Below are 13,611 nucleotides of genomic sequence, written 5' to 3' on the forward strand. Positions count from 1 at the left end.
GCCTTACTTCAGACATCCAATACATAATCACCTACCTCTTCTAGACGCAGGGCTCCAGTGACTGATCATTTACTGATGACGCACGCAGGCATGTTTTGGGTATATTCAACCAAAAGGACTATATAAAATGGGCAGAAGTGAGTAAACAGGAAGGATAATAGCACATGGATACTGCTCTCTGATGCCAGGCTTCTTCTTCCCCTCTATAGGCAAATAGGGTCCAGATGAAGGCTCAGAGAGAAGGGGCCAGCAAGTTTGTACCAGAGGAAAGTTTTCTTGATGGAGAATGAAAGGACATGGTCTACATGTCTACTGTCTACAGCAGCCTGGGAAACACTCACCAAGCTCTTGAGGAAGTCATCCAGTATGAACTGCCCTGTTCTCCCCAGACCACAATGGCTGATACTGAAATCTTGTTAAACAATTTTTCACAAGATGGCAATTGGGTGAGGGTGGTGCCTGGGGAGTGTTAACGCAGAAGTTTTAATGATATTATTAATGATTATTCATGTATTCTGAATGTTGGAAATTGCATAGAAAGTAAAATAACGTAGGGAAAAAGAATACACGCATTAGAAAGTGAGCCCACCAGTGTAGCCTTCTGTGTTCACTAAGTGTACTTATTAATGGCTTGTTATTATGAAATGATGAGCTTGTGTTTGATTAATGTAGTAAAATGTCATATTAAGGGTTATGCATTATGTATTAGCTTTATAAATTATAGGCGTTAACTTAGCGAGGTCTTGGCCTAGTTGCACGGCTCCATGTCAAGCTGCATTTCTTATGTGTTTATTAAAATGGCTGTCTAGAGAATTAAATTGTGATTTTCCACTGTGCTGACCGAATGTGCTCGTAGCTAACAGACATGAGAACTGCTTGCTAGGAGATGATGAACTTGCTAGTGCAACAATGTTTAATGTAACATGTGTGAGACTGACTTTCCCAGGAGAACACAAAGACCATACTGACTGGAGGAGAAGCTGCAACAATATTGTTACCTGACGAGCTGGATGATGAGAACAGAACAAAAGGAGCCAATCACCGGCATATGAACCATGTACCAGTAGAAATGAAGATTTGAAGTTTTAATTTTATTGGACAAAGTGTGAACATGCGATCCCCTGACCAATTAGGATGTGGGAAGTAGTTTTAAGAAATCTAACTTAGCCAGACTGCACAGAGAGGAGATACTGCTATTATTCTCTTGACCTTCTTGAGAAGAGACATGCTTAATTTTACTGCTTAAAGAGATTTTGCCTTTTCTGAACTTTGATGCTGAATTCTGATGACTTGCTGACAGACTGATGTCCTGATGACGAAGACTGTCTTAGCTTGCCGATCCAATTGAGGAGCGGTATACTATCACTGATGTTGTTTGCTATTTCTATTTGCTTTTGTCTCTAGGAACCAACTGCTATTTTGATAGAGCCATAGTTAGATGTTTTTCCAAATTTGTGTTGACTAAATTGTTTTGCATGAAGCCCAAACATGCTATTCTAATCTGGTGCTAGTTAAGGATCTCAGTGATGCAGTTCGCTACATGAAATAAAAGCTGATGTCTTTTCTTTGCTGAATACTAAATGTATGTAATACAGTTTGTGCAGGTATTCTTGCTATTAATTTGCACTGTAACCTTAGAATGTGTAGTAGCCCAAGCATTGATTAGATTGCGATTCTTTCATCGCTTTGGACAGCCAGTGTTTTTTCTGTATGTTTATCATTTGATTTTGAGAGTGAGTTACGTGACATTAGCATTGATAATAAAGGGAAATAAACATTCTAACTTTTCCATAAAGATGTGGTTATTCATGACTGCAAGGTCATGGTGTGTGACAATTACTGACTTCTTTTGACTACTAAGGTTATTGATTGTTATTGATTATTGATCTGCATTTATGGGATATATAGTGGGAAAACCTCAAAGCCAGTCAAAAGGTTCATCAACCCATTTGCGTCTCCTTGTAAGTTTACTTATTAAAGCCTGACGTGCTAACAGGAGTGGACCTGCTCATTGACTCCTGAGTATGGTAACAACAAATCGGTGCTGTTTATATCATAGCGGAGCACCACAGCTAAAAACTGAGCATGGTAATAAACATAGAAATAAGCATGTGAATATGACAGTACTATTCTCCAACATGTAAACAAAGCATGTATTATCACGAATAACTAGATCTCTGTTCTTTTTGCACCTATGTTATGGGATGAGCCTGGTTGAGAATTGGGATCCATCCTCACAATGCTAACCATCATTCAGAAACTCACTGAAGGACAAAAACAACTAAATCAAGTCTTGCAGGACCAGCAGCAACAAGTCCAGAGTGAGAACCAAAGTTTTTGGCGAGCCATGCACAAACAAGTGGCCCAGCAACTAGCTGCTCGAGAAAAACACATAAAACTATGCCCGAATGGTTAATGTTTTGGTTTCACTTCCATGGCATGCCCAAATATACCTTGTTCTGTACTGTAAAAACATAGACAGGGGTGACCTGAACTATTTCTTCTAGTGTTCAAGAGAATTTTCCCACAATGCAGCTTGGCTGCAAGCCCCATTAGTGAATGTAGATATTCAAAACGCTTATCGAGTAGCAAATCTTGAAGGAACAACTGGTAAAATGAAATCGAATAGGCTACTTTATAAAGATTTTGCTTTGATGAAGAGACATATCAACAACAGTTATGGAATATTAGGCTGAAACGCAATGAAAAAACTCCTGAATGATTATTTATGAAATAAAGATGTGGCTACAAAACTCTGAAATGAAGGTTGCAATTAGAGATAAAATCCTACTGAAACACATTATAGAGACTTTACACCATGTTACGCATCACTGCGTGTATCAACTCTGTGAACTGACCTTGGCAGGCATTGTGGATTGGGCTACTGCATACTAGGCAGCTTCTACGTACAGGACAACCCTTTTCGGTCCATCTCCTCACCACCATATATTGAGCTGTGTAAAGCCCTTAGGGAGAAGAAAAGTCTCAGAGGAGTATAGGAGCCAGAATAAAACCTCAACTAAGAGATTTGCCCGCTGAGTAAATCATTGAAGAGGAGATCATCCCACTAGTGGGTCAGCTATGCTGTGAATTTAGAGTGTTAACGTTGCCAGAATATGCCCTCGCAAGAGCCAACCTCAGCAAAAATGTGTGAGCTATGCAGGCATTTACTACAGATAAATACATATATGGTGGAAGGACATATCTTTGGGAAGTAGGTATTAGTGAAACATTGTCTCAAGGTTTGATGGACAGTGGCTGTCTGCAGAGAGAAGTGAGTTCCTCGCTTTGCTCTCAGCTAGAGATTAAAGGGCATGTACCTGAAACCTACATCAATGGCAATACTGAGCTGCGTTGCACAAAGAAGGTGCAGTTGGGATGGATGGGAAGACATGGAGTAGGTTATGGAAGAATGACTGCATTTAATGGAGTCACTAGTATTGGACATAGACATACCTCGATTCAAAGAATTGTTCCAGACCACAGATTCTACTCATGATTGATGGAGGGAGGCTCTATGTTTCAGGGTGACAATTCAGAAAAGCAAAGAATGAGACACAAGCAGAAGCATTGTTTCTCTGGGGTGACGCAGGAGAGAATGACCAGCTCGTAGATTGCAAGCTAGAGAATCACCAAACCTTCTGGAGTGAACATAGTCAGGATGACTCTTTGAAGTAAGGCCCTATTAAAAGCCTGCAAAGAAGGATCCTCAGAGCTAATTCTTACATGCTCCTACTCTCAAATGAGTAAGGGTTAGTATATTTAATAGTTCTGAATGCTTTGCAGAAACAATTACTGGAACCCAAGCCTTTTATTTAATGCTGTACTACAACTAGACCTTAAATACATCTCCCAACAGTTCCCGACACCACTTCAGCCACTGCCAGTCATCACAATCTCTTGCCAAAGGATTGTTATGAATTTCATTGTTCCCCTGGGGCCGTCAGGGAGCGTTCACTTACATGTTCTTGTAATAGTGAACTATGCTACCCTGCATATCAAGGCATTTTCCCTTTGTGAGGCACCACAACCAATCATGTCTGCTGTGTGCTAATACCCTTCTTTGCCAGATTCAGCATAACCAAGGCACTAATTGCATGTCCAAGTTCATGTCTCAATTCTGTCAAACTCTGAACATCCAACATATAACGACCTCTGCGTATCATCCTTAAATTGATGGAATGCTGAGGTTTGATCAGACCATTAACACATGTTGCAAAACATAGTAGGAAAGTTAGCTAACAATTGGGACCAGGTGCTATTTTTGATCCTATTCACACTAACAAGTATCAGTAACAATTCACAGTCTGTAGCTCTTTTTGATTAGCTTCTTTGGCAGACAACCAAGATCTCTGCTGGATATTGCCTTGGAAGAATGGAAGGAAGATGAACCAATAGCACCCTGGGAGGAATAAACCTAAGCTCTCAGGGGTGAGTTACAAGCTGCACATCAATTGGCCTCTGAAAATCTCGACAGCACATTAACCAAATAGGAAAAATACTACAGCCAAGGAACAAGGGTTTTTCAGCAGACACCTGGGGAAACCTAGCAAACCTGTACTTTTTTTAAAACCAGATACTTAGAGGAATCTAGGATGGGGGGTGACTTGCGTGGATCCCATGAGGTTTTTTTTTTTACCCACAATGCCTTGCAAACCTTACCTGAAATCATGCATTTTCCTTACATTTCTGTGATGGAAACTTCCGGAATCAGCAGGAATCCACAAAACTCCTACCACCCAGCATTGCACCACTTGTGCCAATAAAATACTGCACACTTGTGTGACTGGGCCTAGTGCCTGTGACAGGAACAGATCAAACCAAGGGGAGCACTTGCCTGGGGACTCCTATTGACAATCGACTCATTTCACTTTAATTTCCATTGAAATGATGTCAGTGTGCCATGTGCACTGATTGTCAGTTAAATGAAAAAACACAATTATTGTCATTTAAATAAAAAAACAAAATTAGCCTCAGGACCTGGGGAAGCTCCTCCCCTTGGGATAGGAGCTGGTGGCCTTCCTCTTTGGCAGGCTCTCCCTTACCTAAGTTCACAGTAAAAAAACCTTGGTGTCTGGGTGGACTGCAATCTCACATTTGAAACACAAGCAAAATCAGTCTCAGGTACTTGTTTTCGTCTTTTGCGTAGTCTCAAGCCTATACTTTTTTTTTTGCTTCTGATGTCCGCTGAGTCATTGTACATGCAGCCATTCTTTCTTGCTTGGATTATTGTAACATCCTATACTTGGGAGCCAGGAAACGTTTGCAGACTTCAGCGAGTCCAAAATGCTGCTGCCAGGGTGCTGTTCTCCCTCCCTAAGTTCTGCTCTGACTTACTACATAAACTGCACTTGCTCCCAGAGGAGAAGCGTGTTCAGTTTAAAGCCCTACACACTGCTCATAAAATCCTGATTTCACGGGGGGTCCATTTTGACGAGTATTCTGACCTTCTATCAGCTATTGCGGCCATTGCGCTTAGCCTGTCTAAGGCAGGCGGTTGTTACCCGCATTAAGAGAGGTCGTGTGGTATGCCGCTTGTTTTGGGCTATAGCCCCATGCCTATGGAATTCTCTTGCGATGAGGAATCTGCAAAATCATCTGTCTTTTAGAAAAGCCTTAAAGACCTGACTTTTCTTGTCCTAATTCTTTTGCTTTTGGCCCTCCTTTTTCAGCTACATTTCATAGGATGTGTGTCGATGACTAGTGCTAGGAAGCCCTCTCTCTGGGCAGCTACATGCTCTACAAGTCTGATAATATAACATAACATAATTAAAGGAAATCCCTCTGATGCCCGCACCAGAGGGTTTTCCTGCCTTGTGAGCGAGGATGGCTTGGAGCCAGTTAAAAAAATTCCAAATTTGTTCTACAGGCAAGTGGTGTCCAGGTGAAGGCTTAGAGGGAGTGGTTTGGCACTTATGTCCAAGGAGACTGTGTCTTGAGGAAGGATGACAGAACATGGAGATCACTCTCTGATGTCAGGCTTCTTTTTCTCTTCTAACAGAGCCCAGGCACAGTTCATCACACTTCTGAGGGAATCATCTAATGGGGAATATCCTGTTCCCTTCAGACAGCAAGGACTGATACAGAAATCTCATTAAACAGTCTGCCAGAAGATGACATTGAGGGCCCAGAATGGAAATCTCCTATGGACTAGTGACTGTGGCACCAATGAACTGGCACTGTTTGCACTGTATGGTAGCACATTATCTAAGAAACTGATTTGGTCCAAAAACGTCAAAATGATCATAATATTTTTTTACAGTAAGCAAAGCCTGTATGTCTTCATCAATAAAAGATCACTGTTTACTTTGCACAGTCAATCTGGAGTCAGCCTGGTCGATCACTCAAAGTCTCCCAAATCATGGTAGAAAAAACTAGATCAAGATTGTAGTTTATCTGAGCAGCAGCCACTGGTCAGAAGCACTAACCTGTGATTCCATGGCCCAGCGGAAGCGACGCACGGTAAATACCTACCACTCCCCTCAGAGTTCTATAAAGTGATGAACTGACTTTTCATCCCAAGAAACACCAAAGGGAATGGAGAAATGGGACAAAATAAACTGGCCAACCATTGTCCATGCATTGATACTGCTGTGTTGTCGCCTAACTTTGTCCTGTCTCCATGAGCGCACTTTGTATGTTCAGGTCGTTCCTGCAGGGAATATTGGGCCTTTTTGGGAGACTGATGGGTTTATGCTCTGAGTGATCATGACACAAGTTAAATGATCAGGAAGCTAGCAGGCGCTAGATGTACAAACTGGAATCAAAGAAATTACAATTAATGGCCTTTTTAGTAAAAGGACTATCTAGTCTGAGGTTTCATTCTTCAATCTCAAGCAGGTTTCAACACTGTGGCAACAGGCTGAGTCGAACTCAGCCCTGAAGAGAAGAGTCCAGTTTAAACATCCTATGTTCTCACAGATCACTTCAGTAAACAACCAGAGGTCAATCAGAAGGCTCCTACTACTCTTTCACATTGCCAGAGAGACTCTAGATAAACTAAGTCAACCCATTAAGGGGAAAGAAAGGCTCCAGCCAATGAATTTTGACTTTAACTCAGAGAATGTCCATTCCTATAGAGTCAATATTATGTTATGGTAGTGGTTTTTGAAAGTGTGACAGTTACCTCATGAGGCGACCTGACAATAAGGAAGGGAAATAGGAAGGGAAATTTATAGCAACATTCATGGAAGTTTACTGCCTAGAGGAAAAGATTTTCAGTTTCTTCACAAAAAGCCGCTGGAAAGGAAGGGTGTTACAGAGCTTAGATGCAAAAAAAGAAAATGCTTGACCTCCCAGGCAGGGCTTCTTCATTTTAGGGACCATGAGCAATTTGCTAGATCGAAGTGACCATGAAGATCAATAATGTTGGACCTTGGTCTTTGAATAACCATGGCCAGACCTATAGTCTGCTCTGAGGACCAAGCACTGGCCTTGAAGTAACTTTGCTTTTCATGGGCAACCAATGAAGATCTTGAAGATGAGAGCTTACTGGGGCAGATGCTGGTAAGGTTAAGATGAGCCTGGCTGTGGAATGCTGCACTATCTGAACCTGGCACAGAAGATAGACCAGCAAGCCTAGTTTCAGTGAGGTACTGTAATCTATACTGGATTTCACAAGTGAATGGACAACTGTTTTGTGAGCTGACAGTAGGAGTGCCACAATTTATTCTAAGCATTCTGAGTAGATTGAAGGAGCACTTTGAGACATGACTGATCTGGAGGGCAAATAATAAGTTATGATTAACTGTCATACCAAAATCTTTTGCAGACAGAACTGAAGTCAGGGGGTGGCCTAGTTCTGACAAGCACCAGAGACACGACCAGTGCAGTAGTTGTTGGCCAAATAAAAGAAAAACAACTCAGTATTGTCTCAGTTTAACTTAAGGGAATTTTAATGGAAGCAATCATTTGGGTGTTGTGACCCTAAAATGCCACATCCAACCCAAAAGATCAGATGAGATTAGCAAGGGGAAAGGGTAAACATTGAAAAAGGTGGGGCTCAAGGACAATACTTGTGGAACACTACTGTTCAATGAAATAACATCAGATGTGTACAGTGGAAGGACAATTGATTGGGATCTGTTTGTTACAAAAGAGCCAATCCATTTGAGGTCCTGATGAAAGGTCTCCTTCTTAGGAAGAATGTTAATCAAGTCAGAGTGAGACACAGAATCAAAAGCCACCAATGGGTCAAGTACGATCAAGGCAGCAGAATGTCCACAAGATCAGTGAAATATTACTTACTAAGGCTTTCACTTCTATTGCTAAAGCTGACATGAGTGTTATATATTACGCTAAACTTTTTGAAATTCAACCTTTGAGACCTTAAGCAACCCTTTCTCAATAACTCAAGACTGTAAAATGTTGGATGCATTTGCAGTATAAGGGACAGTCACTTTTTTTTAATTTGGCCATCCCTGACCTACTGATAGATTGATTGACTACATTTTACAGTGTACACCACTCTACACCTTTTTAAGGACCACTACATCACATTACATTTACAGTCCACAAACCTGCTATTACTTGTTGAATTTATGCTTGTTTTTGATGATGTAAGCACTCACCTGTCTTTTGCCTGGGCTTGTGCTGTTGAAATACCATATACATATGTGCAAACACCGCAGGGTCTCTTGATGTGGGCCATAGCTTTAATTTCTAAGTAACTATTGGCCCTATTTAAACTTGGTCTGAGGCAGCATATCTCAGTCTTGACACTGCTTCACCAAGTCCACAGGTTGCTAACAAGAGGGTTAGTCATAGCAGGTTTTTAAGGCATTTACAGATATTCACATGGCTGCTGCCATGATATCTACCAGGGATTGCTCAGGCCTATGCAATCTCCATGACTGGCATATCCAGCGACTATGGAGAAAGTAATGCTGAGGATTACCCTCGGCCTCTCCACAGGCATCAGAGAATCCCATGCCACCCCCAACAACCCACCCCATCCCCCGGGCAGCATAGAGTGCATGTGCAGCAGGCTGCAAATTAAATGCCAGTTTTCCCAGGGAAGGGAACAAGGGCAAGTACTGTCAAGGCAGAGATGCAAGCGTGGCAGGCTTTCTGAACTATTACATCTAATGTCAGAAGTGGGATTATGGGTGTTTCCAAGCAGGCAGGTGGATCTGGGCACACAGTGAAAACGAACAAAGGCATAACTTTGTTGGGCTTCCACTCCTTTTTCAATGTTTTTTTCTATCCCAAATACATAGATTTACTCCAAAAATGCAGAATGGAAGAGTTCCTCAAACAGGTATTTCATAGAGTAATGGGGTGTGGAATTTGCCACCATAGATATGATTTTCCTGCTGGTGAGAAAAAAAGGTTTAATGTGCTCCAGAACACTTTTGCAACAAGCCTGCTTATGATGCCAGGATCACACCTCTACAGGAGTACATGTGAAGGAGGAGGCGTGTACGTCGAATTTGTGACTAGCATATACTTCCATTAGAAATATAAACAAATCATAGACCTAATTATTGGATTTATAAATCTGTAACTTTCTAATGAATGTTGGTGAATCGGCTCCTTTGAATACTTCTGCATCATTTGTTTTTATAAAAGGATTCTTAACCCATAATCTCAATTACTCTTGTCCCAAAGGGGTAGATTCTGTTTATCATACCTGTTAATAACGAATACACCGAGGCCTGGAATATAACAGGTGTGGTAAATAGCACCGACTATGTGGAGATTATCTACAAAATGGAGCATAACATGCAGTTTATGTACTTTCTACACTTAAATAGGCATGACGCGGCATTTACTGATTTTTTTTGCCCCATTAAAATGTTAACATGTTGAACCTACTGAAAATTATAAGAGGAACAATCCAAAGGTGCTGGCTTTACGGCAACCGGTAAATGCCTATAAAAAAAGAGAGTATATAATAGAGTTTTTTCTAAAGTTCTACCTGCAGACCAATATATTTCTGTAAGGACCATATGAAAAAACCCCGGATGCACATTGTGTATGTTTTATGGTAGATTTGAAGACTTAGTCAAATGTAAGCCCTAGATGAAAACTTTGCGACTTCCTTGCATCTGACCTTTAGACTTCTGGCTCTAATTAGCAAAGCGCGACTGACAAGGTGATTATTATGAGGCAAACATGTCCCCAGGGCGGCACGAGGTGCTAGTCACAATGAAGTTATCTCAAGACGGCCATGACCTCTGTAGTTTCTTTATGGCTATTATAAAAAGTCTTTATTATAGGAAAAAATCATTTTTATGCTGTGAGAAGATGGAGATGACAGTTTAGGATGTTGAGCAGTAGTTGGAGCTGAATTGCGCGCCCAAAGAGGTTATAAAACATTTTAAGATTGAGCGGGCCTCTTGCCGGCCTGCACTGCGCTCTAAAGGGGTAGATTAATTTTTGTGAACCTCACTGTGCGCGCATTCAAACACTGGCTAACAGCGTCTGCTGATTTATCACACGAGAGCAAATTCATCTTGTAGGTATTAAACTGTGTATTGGAAAGCCTCAGTTGGAATCCTAAAGAGACAAGGAGCGGACGTGCAACCCTAAATTCTGACGGCCTGATTAAATGGGACCCCTACCCTAAACAATGCTCAATAAAGTGAAATGACAGGCAAAATATCCAAGGCAAGTAGCACCTACCTCGGAATACGAGGCCTGCGCGGTTCTTGCACATCCCACCTTAACCTTACAAGATTCCAAAACTGTGCCCTGCTCTTCTCAAAACTTCCACACTCAGCTCCCTGCTTTGCCACAAAAACAAGCGAATTCCACCTTTTTACCCCTCTCTTGACATGTAGTCGTGCAAGACGTGCCCCATGTGATGGGTCACATATAAACGCTTTTAGACCATGTAGTTAAAAAAAATCTGGGATAAATGAAGCCCCGTTTTTGAAGAAACCCATCCTGAACCACTCTTCAGGATCTTGAGAAATTCACCAGTTTTCTGGTCCACCTTATATTGAGTTCGATTTCACTAACTTAAAAAGAATCTCAAAAAGTATATTTTGAGAAAACTGCAATCTCCCACTTGATCTTTGCCTATGAAGATATGATAACATCATAATATATAAAAAGACACTCCCCACTCCATTCCTCCTGATCGCTGTTTGTCCCTTTCTGGTGGGTTTATACCTTTAAGCTTCCCATTCCCCATATCATGTCTGTATCTCTCAAAAAATCTGTGCAAATATGTTTATGACCTAACCAGCCATCCACTAAATGATGTCATAATATGTCACAACCCTAGGTGACATCATTAAACATAGGAACATTCTAGGATGCTTCATTTTTTGTTGACTGTCAGTGATGCAGGGCTGGATAAGGAGAACTGTTATCTTCTCTTCACTGGATGGCCCTTTTAAAGTATATACTATTTGTGGTGTATAGTAATTTACCAAACCATAATTAAAGTTGTGGGTTTTCCTGCTGGGGATTTGTTTTATCGTTTATCCTACTTTTTTCTACTACATGTTTCCCTAGAATGTGATATACACTATATAAAATCTGAAAATAAACATATTGTGTTATGTTACATTATGTGGATTTGTCTGGCGCAACCTATCACCTGTGAGGGTATCCAGGTGCTGGAGCAGAAACTTAGGTTGAGTGGAGCTCCTAGTTGAACAACCAGGTCTTCAGTTTCTTGCGGAAGTTGAGTAACGAAAGGGCAGACCTGATGTGTTCAAAGAGTTCCCTCCAGGTCTTGGGGGTAATGTAAAAGAGCGAGCGCCCTCCTGACCTGCTCCTGCGGATGCAAGGAACACGTGAGAGGGCGAGTGAGGCTGAGCATAGCTGTCTGGTTGGATGGTAGAGATAAAGTTGGTTGTTAAGGTAAGACGGTCTGGTGTTGTGGAGGGTTTTTTAGGTGTGGACAAGCAGCTTGAATTGGCATCATTTCTGTATGGGTAGGGAGTGTAATTCTGTGAGGTAGGGACTGATATGAGCATTTCTGAGAATGTCCAGGATAAGTCTGGTGGTGGTGTTTTGAATGACCTGGAGTCTTTGAGTGCACTGGTTGGGGATGCCAAAGTAGAGCGTGTTGCTATTGTCTTGTCTGCTGGTTATGAGAGCCTGGGTGACAGTGCAGCTTGCGTGGGAGGAGACCCATTTGAAAATCCTGCAGAGCATTCTGAGAATGAAGAAGCAGGAGGAGGTTACTGCGTTTACCTATTTATTTATTGTGTGTTTGCCATCTAGGATGATACTGAGGTTTCTGGCGTGGTCTGTAAAGGGTGTGTGTTCTGTAAGGGTGGGCATGGTCCCAGTTTGGATGGCTAGCAGGCGAAGTCCCATGGGGAGCTCATTTCCAAAGACCAGAATCTCTTTGTCTGTGCTGAGTTTAGGGTAGTTCTTCCTCATCCGGTTGGCCATGTTGGTCATGCAGGATGTGACGTTAGTCCTGGCAGTGTTGTCTTCGTCAGTGCGGAAGAGAATGAGCCCTGTGTCATCAGCATACGAGACAGTGTTGATGTCATGGGCTCTTATGATATGGATGCGGGGTGCCATGTACACGTTGAAAAGGGTTGAGATGAGGGAGGATCACTGGGGGACTCCACAAATTAGTTTCTTGGGTTTGCAGGTGTTTGGGGGGAGTCTGACTGTTTATGTTCTGTCGTAGAAGAAAGAGGTGATCCACCTTGGGGTGGGTCCTTGAATTCCTGAGTCATGAAGTCTAGAGATGAAGGTTCCATAGGATATGTTATCAAAGGCTGCTGAGAGGTCGAGGAGGATGAGAGGGGGCATCCCCTCTGTCCATGATGATCCAGATGTCATCTGTTGGTGTCAAGAGGGCGGTTTCCGTGCTGTGGTTGCTGTAGAACCCTGGCTGAGTGATGTCCAGAGGTGGTGCAGTTCTAGGTGAGAAGAGAGTTGCCTGTTGATCTCTTTCTCCATTACTTTGGACAGGAATGGTAGGAGAGAGATGAGTCTATATTGCAAATAACTCATGTCTGTTTGGAGCCTGGTACAGTGTAACCCAGATGTGTGCTCCATGTGAGTACTGGGTTACCTAAACTCAACTTAAACAACCCAAATTTAGCAGTTAGAGTTGATCAATTGAGTTGCTCCCCAGGGAGTATTTGAAACACAAGACGTGCCATGAATAGGTCTAAGCTCAGGACATCATTACTCCATGTGCAGCAAATGATGACCCATGATACATTTAGGGCATGGCCCTTGAATACTGAGTTCAGGATATTGTGGGACACTAAAATCGTGGACAAGATATTGAGGGACCAAATATCTAAAGGTAAGACTATGTAGATGTTGTACACCTAACTCCACGACATGTACCTTGGCAATATATCATCAAGGTACACATATGTGGTGTCAAGAATAGTAAATCTGCACTTCCCTCTGTGTACTTACTTTTAAATATTTTGTCCCTCGATAATTTGTCCACAATATTAGTATGCCACAATATTCTTGTAGTCGATATCCATTGAAGCCATGTCAAAGAAAACTTAACCATCCATCTTATTATGAGATACTTCTGGCATTGCCATGAAAGAGTGTATATTCCAATGCCGTGTACCTAAAATTGCACAATGCCAGAAACACTTAAAATTACCTTAGTCTAGTACCACTGCGAAAAAGCAGCTTTTCACTCTCTTCCAAAAAGAATCG

The sequence above is a fragment of the Pleurodeles waltl genome, chromosome 1_1 (assembly GCF_031143425.1).
Source record: "Pleurodeles waltl isolate 20211129_DDA chromosome 1_1, aPleWal1.hap1.20221129, whole genome shotgun sequence".
Lineage (NCBI taxonomy): Eukaryota > Metazoa > Chordata > Amphibia > Caudata > Salamandridae > Pleurodeles > Pleurodeles waltl.